This window comes from Scaptodrosophila lebanonensis, unplaced genomic scaffold, assembly GCF_003285725.1.
Source record: "Scaptodrosophila lebanonensis strain 11010-0011.00,11010-0021.00 unplaced genomic scaffold, SlebRS2 tig00000089-arrow-pilon, whole genome shotgun sequence".
Lineage (NCBI taxonomy): Eukaryota > Metazoa > Arthropoda > Insecta > Diptera > Drosophilidae > Scaptodrosophila > Scaptodrosophila lebanonensis.
The window spans coordinates 3,355,708-3,366,163 of NW_022060565.1; the positions used below are offsets into that span (position 1 = coordinate 3,355,708).

The 10,456-nt window shown below is 37.5% G+C and overlaps 1 long non-coding RNA gene across 2 annotated transcripts; it reads left to right on the plus strand.

Annotated features, from left to right (window-relative positions):
• The first annotated feature begins 7,155 nt into the window (after positions 1–7,155).
• Positions 7,156–8,468, plus strand: LOC115626899. 2 transcript variants are annotated; one of them, XR_003995625.1, is made up of 4 exons: positions 7,156–7,781; positions 7,844–7,888; positions 7,946–8,292; positions 8,351–8,468. It is a non-coding gene; the product is annotated as an uncharacterized LOC115626899 (long non-coding RNA). The 2 variants fall into 2 exon arrangements; XR_003995624.1 differs by having other exon boundaries at positions 7,946–8,298; positions 8,351–8,417.
• Positions 8,469–10,456: the final 1,988 nt, after the last annotated feature.

Genomic DNA, 10,456 nt, shown 5'->3' on the forward strand with positions numbered 1-10,456 from the left:
CGAAGGGAGGAAGGTGGCGAGGGGGCGGGGATTCTAGAGCATGAGGTGGGTGTTAGACATCTTTGCTTCGATTTTCGTGCAATATTCGAACTGTGCGCATTTATCATCTGCCTGGCTGCCCATCCATCCATCGGTTCGTTCGTATGTTCGTCCGTTCGTCTGTTCGTCTGTCTGCCTGCTATTAAATCACAAGCCAGCATCGGGCACGACAAAGACGTTGGCTGTGCCATAAAAATAATACAAAAAATATCAAATAAATAAAGCAAAAATTGTGAAATAGTCGGTAGTATCGAAGTATGTATGTATGTGTGTATGTTTGTGTGTTGTAAATAGCGAATTGCTGTATTAGAGAGGCTTGCGCCGCGATGTATGCTACAAAATGAAGGCGAACCACAAGACATGCTTGTCTGCCTGCCGCTCTACTCCTCCGCCTCTCTGCCCCACGCACACATATACAAACACACTCAAGCAATTCTCCTCGCTCTTCTCTCTCTCAATGTTGGTGTGTGCGTGTGTGTGTGTGTGTGTGTGTGCGTCATTGCGGTAGCTTTGGCGTTGCCGTTGTCGTTTGCAGCGACGTTGGCAAATGTTTAAGCTAAGGATTAATATTTCTTCTTTTTTAGAATCTTGTTCAACACATTGCTGTAAATGTGGATGAGGGTGTGTGTGTGTATGTGTGTGTGTGCGTGTGTATTTTAGTAAGTATTAAAAAAGGCAGCATAAGAGCATGGAGCTATAGGAAAGGGGATGGGGTTGGGAATGGGGATTGGGGATTGGTAGCGTCTGCAGATGTAGCAGAAATCTTTGTAAGCAGTTTTCACTTGTGGCTGGAGGATTTGTTGCTGCCTCTTTTGCTTGCCACTGCCGCCTCTCCAATGATGAGTACGCGGCAAAATGATGAATAGAGTTACTCAAATGCGTTGCAGCCTGTCCTAACTCTTGGCAGCTGGATGGAGGCTGCGGCTGTGAGTTTGCGTGTGGGTAGTTGAAACATGTTTAAAAAATTTCTATAACGCCTTCCATAACCTAAAGGAGGGGCAACAAGAATCGGGCGGGTGTGTGTGTGTGCGCGCTTTGTATGTATATTTTGCCAGCAATAACTTCTAGTTCACTTTTTAATATTGTTTGGATTTTTCTTTTCCCCCATCTTCTCGTTTTTCTTTTTAGAGCGCTGACGAAAACGCGCAGCGCTTTTCATTAACATTTTTTCTTAGTCATTTGACAATGCGCAGCATTGTGTGTGTATAAGTGTCTTTGTGTGTGTGTGTGTGTTTGTTTTGTTTGCTAACCTGGCATGATTGATAACTGTGCATTACCCACACACACATAAGCACATACACGCACACATGAAGCAAACAAAATAGACATTAAGCATTTTGTGTAACCATAAACAAGGTTGAAAATAATTTGACATTGTCAAAAACTGAAATGATAAATTAATGAAGGGCGAAACTGTGCTCATAAGCTATTGACCCAAAATTCAAAATTGATATTAGCCTTAGCCCTAAATAGTTAAAATGGAAAGGGCGATTGGCAAGTCGTTTTCGAACGATCGTTGATTTTTCTAAGCTTACTCATATAATCGAGCGAAACACTGGAAACTCTGAAATCCTAGGCCGTTTTTAATACGTTTTCAAGAGAGATGTTGTTCCATAGATTGCTTGCTTGCATTCTAGTCCATTCTGTTTATCTTTGAAGCTCTGGATTTGTCTGCTTAAATATAAAATTTCCGATATTGCGAGTTCAATTATGTTCAGTTCTTTTCTAAGGTTAATATAAAATATTAATAAATAAGTTAATTGCATTGTTTATAAGCAGAGTATTTCTTTTCTGGCAACGCATTTACAAATTTTTTCGTAGAATATACAAATTTGGTTGGATTTTTGAAAATTTCGGAGTTCGGGGCTTCCACAAGCACTTTCCATCTAACTATATTTTATAGCCGTCTGTCTAGCTGTGTTTCATGTAATGTTGTTCTGGGATAAATCCTGAAGGGTGGTCCACCCCCAGGTTATCGTCTTAGGTCAGTCGACGCGTCTGCTTCCTTGGGGGTTTCATCCTTACATGGTCATCGAAATGAAGCCGTTTGGAGAGGAAATAGTATAATATAATAATAATACTTATTTAAATAAGCACGTGTACATATGTTCTTAGCTACATGGCGATTTTGTTTTATGGCGCAATGGGTCTGCTATTTTAAAGATTTCTTTTTCGCTTAACAACCTATGAATCGTGACTCAAGCTAACGAAATTCAGAACCTTTTATCGTAATAATACCAATATATATGATTATGGTTGTACGCTGCTGGCTTGTAACCAAATATGAGTAATTCCGTGTTCCCAATTCATGGAAAGTCTATCAAAAGGTGTCGCGTATGCACGTTATATAGTACTATATATTTGTATAGCGATATTGACTGATAGCGGCAGCTGCAACGGTAATGGTAATGCCCTCAATGCCAGTTACATGTGCGAAAGTCAACAAAACACTCATGCATGCACATATATAATACATATAAAGATGTAAATTAGAACAAAATTGATAAGCGGCTGCAAGAAGAACGAAAAAAAGAAGTAATGTCGCCATATCAGTTTCGCAAGCAAAGCAATAAGGAATGAGAGATGCCTAAATCTCCTCCACACTCCTCTCTTCTCTGAGTGGACCACCACCGGACACGCGTGCATGCATTTGATAAAAAAAACACTGCATGTAGTATGTATGATTGTGTTCGAATGTATGAACAGAAATGTTGTTTGTTTATATTCTCATAATGTCAATTGTGCATTTGCTGCTTATCGGGCACAATGAACCAAATCGAAGGGCAGCGAAATGAAACGAAATGGCTGCAGCAGAGCTCCAACAACAATTTGTAAAACAAAATGTACATTATTAGGTTCATGCCTATAAGCCTATTTAGTTTTCTGAAACCATAGATGAATATTACAATTGTAATAAGTCTGTTAGCGCGATTCTTCTTGTTATTCTCGAATGATTTGATTTTATTAACTTATTCAATTGTTCCTTTTCATTGAGTGTTAATGAAACGTTACATCATATGATAAAATATCGCTTTCTATTAAATAATTGTAATGTTAATGAAAGCATAATTAAAGGAACTAGAACGAAATAAACAACAAACGCAGCAGTAAAGAAGAAGTTCATCTTAGTCTAAACGAAGCAGTTTGTAGTTTCGACAATTTTTCTGACTCGCAATTGGCATAAAATCGCCCTCAGCGGAAAACCTACAGATTCTATTTCTATTGTGGTTTAAAAAGCTATAGAGATGTGTTGAAATGGATATTTCGTACAAAATCTTATTAATTAAATGGCCATGTCTTAACTCATCGGGGTACATTTTAAAGGCGGGGAAACGGTTTTTCAGAATATATTGTTAAAATCTGTTTTTCCTTTTTTTCCTCCTAAAATGGTTCCATAGCCTTGTAGTTGGATTGTTCAATGAAAGCGTGATTTTATTTAGTTCTTACAGATCTTACAGGTTTTTTTCAAGTCGAGAAGCCCGAACTAATGTTTTAAGTTTTAGTGAAGAATTGCAGCGAACTTTTCATTTAAATATAGTGACGAGACTTTATAAAAAAATATTCATGTTTATTTCAGAGCACTCGGTAATTATTAAAATATTTTTATAAACTTGTTTTTATTTTTTATTTTGTAGGAAATAGTTATTTTCATCAATCCAAATTACTTGCTGGAGAATTGTTAAGATTAAATTAAAAAAAAAAAATTGATCATCCACTTTGAAATGAATTAGTTAGAACTCTTTTAAATATATGGTATATATATGGTAAAATATCATTTTCATGCTTATTTCAGAGCACGCTGTGCTTATAAAATAATTTTTAAATTAAGAAATAGTAAGAAATCCTTTTTTCAATGTAAAGTACTAGCTGGAGAATTGTTAAGATAAAATTAAAAAAACTTATCATCCACTCTTATTCATGCGTACTTCAGAGCAGTCGGTGCTTATAAAATGATTTTTATAACCGTCTTTTTATATATTCATAGATAAGAAATAATTTTTTCAATGTAAAGTACTACTTATCATCCACTTTGAAACGAATTAGTTAGAACTCTTTCAAATATGTGGTAGTAAAGAAAGTAGTTCGGACTTTATAAATATCATATTCATGCTTATTTCAGAGCACTCGGTGCTTATAAAATGATTTTTATAATCGTCTATTTATATATTCATATTTGCTGCAATCTAGCTGGAGAATTGTTAAGATTAAATTAAAATAAAACTTATCCGTCCCTTTGAAACGAATTTGTTAGAACTTTTTTAAAGCAAACAAAAATAAGAAAATAATATTTTTTGCTTAAATAAAATGGTTTATTATAATAATTGTATCAGCATGCGTTTCGTACATTGCTAATAATAATAATAATAATAATAATAATAATAATAATAATAATAATAATAATAATAATAATAATAATAATAATAATAATAATAATAATAATAATAATAATAATAATAATAATAATAATAATAATAATAACAATAATAATAAAATATTCAGCTGTGGCTTAGCCTGGAGCAATGTGCCAATGAAAAGCAATGATCGCACTGATGACCAGCAAGTCAATGCACCCAATTCTCACAGACACACGGACACACATGCAAATATTAAACAAACAAATAAACAAACGCACACACAAACGAACAGAAAGAGAAGCGCTTTGTAGGCCGGTTGTGAATCATTTGCTTTTGCCCAAAATGCCAAAGCTCAAGCTGTCCAAATGTGGAACTAAGGGGCAATGGCAATGCACGGAAAAAGCACGCGTGTCTAAGCACCCTGTAAGCACACACACACACACACACACACACATACACACACTGAGAATGTGCGTGAGTGTGTTTGTTAAGCAAAAAGCTCGCATGCATGCAGAGACGGCAAGTGCGACGACGACTCTCAGAACTGCATCGACATCGACATCGACTTCGGCACCGGCATCGGCATCCGCATCGTCGGCTGCTTCGTGAGATCAGCCAGCACAGCACAGCACTGGAGCGTGGAGCGTTGTCTCTGCCTGCAAGTCTCTGGCGCTCTTCCTCTCTCTTTGTCTCTCTCTCTCTCCCTGTCTGTTTAACTTGTTTGCTATCTTTCTACACTGTCCCTTGCATGCCTCTCCTCATCGCCTTAGCTTTAGTCTTAGCCACTGTCGCCGTCGTTGTTGTTGCCGTTGCCGTTGCCATTGCCATTGCCATTTGTGGCTGCCCCTTCCTCTCCAGCTTGCTCGGCGCATTCGGCTCGTTCGGCGGCACTTGGCGGGTCAATGACTGCCAAAAACACAAAAATTGTTTTTCGACTTTGCAGCCACAAAACTGAAATAGTCGCAAATACACACGAGCGTGTGCATGTGTGTGTGCGTGCGTGCGTGTGTGTGTGTGTGTGTGTGTGTGAAGCCATACAAGTGTTGTTCTGGTTTGCCTTTCTGATCGTCCGTCCGGCTTCATCCTCACCCTCTTCCCCACCCTCGATCTTGAGCTTGAGGTCGCCTATGCAGTGGCGCATTTTTTCGTAGGCGTTTTTTAAAAGGCACTTTCGCAACAACAGCAACAACAAAGTACACAAAACACACATACTATATAGACATTTGCATGCATAAGTGGTTGAATATTTCGTTCTATACAAAAACTGTTTTTCCAGTTTAGTTAGTTGCTGCTGTCGTTGTCATTGTCATGCAATACCCGAAATTCTAGTCTAACCGGATACAAGGTTCAGTGCATTATTTTGCATTTTTTTTTTTTTTTTTTTTTGAAATTTTTTATTGTTTACCTTTGTTTTTCCTGGTACGCAATATAACATTAACACACATGTATTATACTATATGTATATACACTTAAAAGTTTGTTTTTTGTGTGCTTTCTCGCACAGCCGTAAGATACAGCTACAACTTATTTTGGGACGTTTTGTTCAATATATTCGTATATAATGCACAAAACGCGCGCTAAATGTTGACATCGTAAGGTAAATACATATGTGCATACGTCTATACACACACATATTTACATCCACTTATATACTATGAAGTATCAATACATGCATTCACACTTTCTAGACAATCGGAACCATACCAAGCTATTGAACTTTGATGTGTGGCTGCGACGCAATTCATTTGCTTAGTTTAAAAATCTGCTTATTGCCAAATGCTTCGAGTCTAATGGCGCATTCCAATTTCACTTTTGAAGACAATTAGCGTAATAATATTAATTGAACAACAAATGCGTGTAAGCGCTTAGGATATCAAATCTAGCCAAAAAAATTATACAAAGAACTAAGGCTGTTAGAAGGGAGGTGAAGGGATAATTCCAGACACACAAAATGAAGACTCAAGGGGGGTATTAAAAAGATTGCCTCAAAAAGCACACTTTTATTGCAAGAAAGTATAAATAAATAACGTTCGTCCCTTCAAAGCAATAATTATGTTCTAACGTAGTTATGGATTGCGAACTATATATCGTTCCGTGCCGCGATCCATGAGTGATGCAGCCTCAATATGCAATTTGGAGCCAATATATTTTTAAAAACAAAAAGACTTTTTCTATCATCTCTTTCACAACTACATATATAATATAGTGATCTGCAATATCAGACTCGATTGTCCGTCAAAAAGAAGCCTCAATGCGATAAAACTTCAGATTATAGTGACACAAGAAAGACTATAAATACCAGTTTTGGTTACGGTTTCGTAATGAATAAAAGGTTATTGTTGCTATGATTGATTATTGCACCAATGGTTTGACTTTATATTATTAAAATATATATCTTTTTATACGAAAGCAAGTGGGGGAGTGATTTTAAATAATTTAAATTAATGATAAGAGCCTACCTATCAAGTTTGGTGTCCCTAGCTATTATGGCTCTACAGAAAATAGTGTTCATACAGACGGACAGACGGACATGCATCACGCCTTCTTCTGCCTGTTGCAGTATACTCATGTACGAGTATACCTTGTAAGCACACATAGCGAAGGGCTTTCATTTTAAGTCATCTATGTAGTCGTATATTTTTCCAAACTGTAATTTAATAATCCTACGATAAAGGTTACTTTGTGCAATACTTCAAAAGCATTTTGCTTTTGCAGCATTATTTTAAAATTGTTAGTCAGTGCTCCTATTTGTTCATTGTAAGAAAAATTTTTAGGAATAATTAGTGCTTAGATTCTCAGATTGGTGTTTCGAACATTTGAAGAATGTCTGGCAAGGCGAGTGTGTGTGACTCAACCAGTGGAAGCGACTCTGAGATGGAGTCTGAGATGGAGTCCCCAGTAACTAGCTCTACATCGGCACAGCGCAAGGAGCAGAAGCACTGCTGCTATGTTATTTATGTAACAAATCTGAATCGGAAGACCACCAGAGCGGAGCTGGAGTCTCATTTCGCATTGGGAAACAAAATTAAATTCATAAGAATGCCGAAACGTGCGAGCGGAGGATTTGCCTATATAGGCATAACCGATTTCAAGAGCATGATGCGTGCCCTAATGATGAACAACACAATACTGCTGGGCTATCGCATAAAGGTGCGAAGTGCGCCCCAATGGAGCAGATCGCAATATTTGGCGTCAAACCGACAGAGAAGACGCATTTTCGCCTCCATGCCACATAAAAATACACGTTTCAAGGCGGCCTATATGAGGAGCGGCAAGTTCTACGACAGGCAGTACGAGGTGGAGAAAGCCCGCTATCTGCAGTCATGCAAGCGACGCCGAAATCTTTTGAAGGGAGGCAAAATCAAAAATCGTAACAAATAGAAAGCGGTAAGCAGCAGCCTAGTGATACCCTCTCGTCAATGATTCAACTCTTTTTATTATTGTTTTAGATACAGGCATTCGATTACATCATTTGCAAACAAAATTAATTTAAGGTAACAAATTATATCTGATATAAGCAAACAAAGAGTATATAATATTCTTATTTTTAGTAATTCTAACACTCCATTTGCAAACCAAATTACAACAACAAACTGTAAGAAAACCTGGAGATATCTCAGCCATATCATGGTTAAACTGTATGAGTTACTGAGGATGCATTCAAACGCATACCTCCTTACCAAATAAACTGAGAATATAATTAACTGCAATAGATATCTAGTTATAAGTATGAGCGAAGATGTGATAAAATCTACTTTTTAGATGAACTCATTTCAATTAAACATTTACGGACGAAATTTCCAGTAGTTTTCTCAACAAAGATGAGCTAACGCAGCAGACAATCAGACGTATATAATCATGTTTGAACTTGATTTTTCAGATATTCAATCTAACATATGTATGCGTAAGTTTGTAAGTAATCAATGAGTCATAGACTTATGAATGCGTTTCCACAGATTTCAATTCACTTTCCGATCCATGTACCATAAGCACTTCGAATCAACCTAATCTATTTGATGATGCATTAAATCTAATCTATTTAATCTAAGTATCTATCTAATAAATTGTGAGGGCGCTGTTGCCCCAGACTAAAAAGTTGGAATATTTATGTTAATTGCAGCGGGCGCGCCATATGTTAGCCCGATTTGGCAGCGACTTTAATATGATGGCAGGGGATCGTGCAATGATTTGTGTGCCTTTAGCTTCACCATCACCATCACCTTCACCTTCACTCTCTTCTCACTACTTCCTTCCCCAGGCATGCACACAACCCGTTCTAAGCCGCCGCTGCAGCTTACGACTGCCCCTTGCAGTCGAGTTCAAACGATTTCGGGGCTGCTGCCTCGATCGCTTGGCCGGCTTATTGCCAATTTTAAAAGTTGGCCCTGTCAACAATGCCGCTTCCACCGCCACCGCCACCGCCACCGCCGCTGCCTCTGCCACTGTCTCAGTGCAAGTCTGCGGCTCTGCTTGGCGCATGCATGAGTAATTTGCTATTTGATATTTTGGTCTTGTGTGTGTGTGCTTCTCAACTGTCTATGTGTGTGTGCGCGCGCTTCGGGTTTTTGGATTTCATTTTGGGTTTTTGGGCAAATGTAGCGTCATCTTTGCCTGAGTTCTGTCGAACTGCGGCGCGCAACGATCTCGCTCTCTCGCCTGCTCTTTGACTTTGCCTCTTTCCTTCTAACAGGGAATTGCAACGCGCCGCCGCTGAATAAAGAATCTGTGGGCAGCTTTTGTTGTCGTTTTGGCTATGGCTTTTGTTTGGTTTTTTTTTTTTTTTTTTTTTATGGGTCATTGAACTGTTCGCATATTTTGCCTCTTGCCTAAAAACACAAAATTGCATTGAAATCGACTGCGTGAAATTTTCGCTGGAATTCTTGCAGCTTGTATTGTGGGTCTGTGTGTGCTGCTGGGTACTGGCCGGGGCAGCGGCTAAAGTAGGAAGTGAATTTGGCGCAACGATCTTCGAAACGATGATCAAGATCATAATGATGATGGCGCTGAATGATGAAGAGCTTTGTGTGCCGGTCTGGTCGTTTCATTTATCAGCAAATGCACTTTGTATATAAACACGAAATGTAAGTAATTAACGCAACCGGCTGGCCATTAAAACAATGGAATGCTCAAAACTCATCAAATAGGCTTCCTTTTTTTGTTCTTCATCCAAAATTGTAAAGGTTTCTCATATATGTATATCTGCCATAAATTTGGGTCGCCGACTATGATGTCGAAATTAAAAAAAAATGTCGTTAAAGGTGGACACATGGTGTTATTGTAGCAATTAATATAAAGGAAGGAATTAATATGAATGAAATATTAGTTATTTGTTTCATTTTTTATTATCGAATGATACAGGTAAAGCTTTCAAGGATAACCTTCAGTAAAATGTCATGTCCTTCTGGAGTTCCACAATTTCCACCACTCTAATTACCTCTTTTTCTCAAAATATATTTATTGGCATTTTATTTTCGAATCTATGGCAGAACGTGCATAGAAAATAATAATTCTGATTTCTACAAAATGTAAGCTATTAAAGCTTCAGCTAAAAAACTGAATTATGTATGCAGATTAATTATTAATAATTAATTAATTTAAAGTCCTTAACACGTATTCTAAGGCACGGAATCTGGTGTGAAAACGATATTACACATAGTTTTAACGTACTTTCGAACACATGTAGGTCGCCCAGTGCATAATCGGGACTGAGTGTCGTTATTAGGAAATCAGCATTCATACCGATAATATAATATAGACCTTATATTTATAACATTAGGAAAGTTCTCGATAAGCACACGCCCTTTAATGTTTTTGAGTGTTTAGCTTACCGCGAAGGATAATAGCAATACTAATTATCGTCGGAAATGAAGGGTGAGTAAGTTCTTAACAGACATATCAAAGGATTCTTTTTAGAAATATCTACTTCTGGACTATTAATCTCATCTAAAATTTGGAGTCAGACATTTTTTGCGCGCCACTCTTTGTGGTTGTGAATCGAGACAAAATCAACTTTTTCAACAAATCTGAATCACCTATTATTTTTTCAGTTTTGTAAATACAAA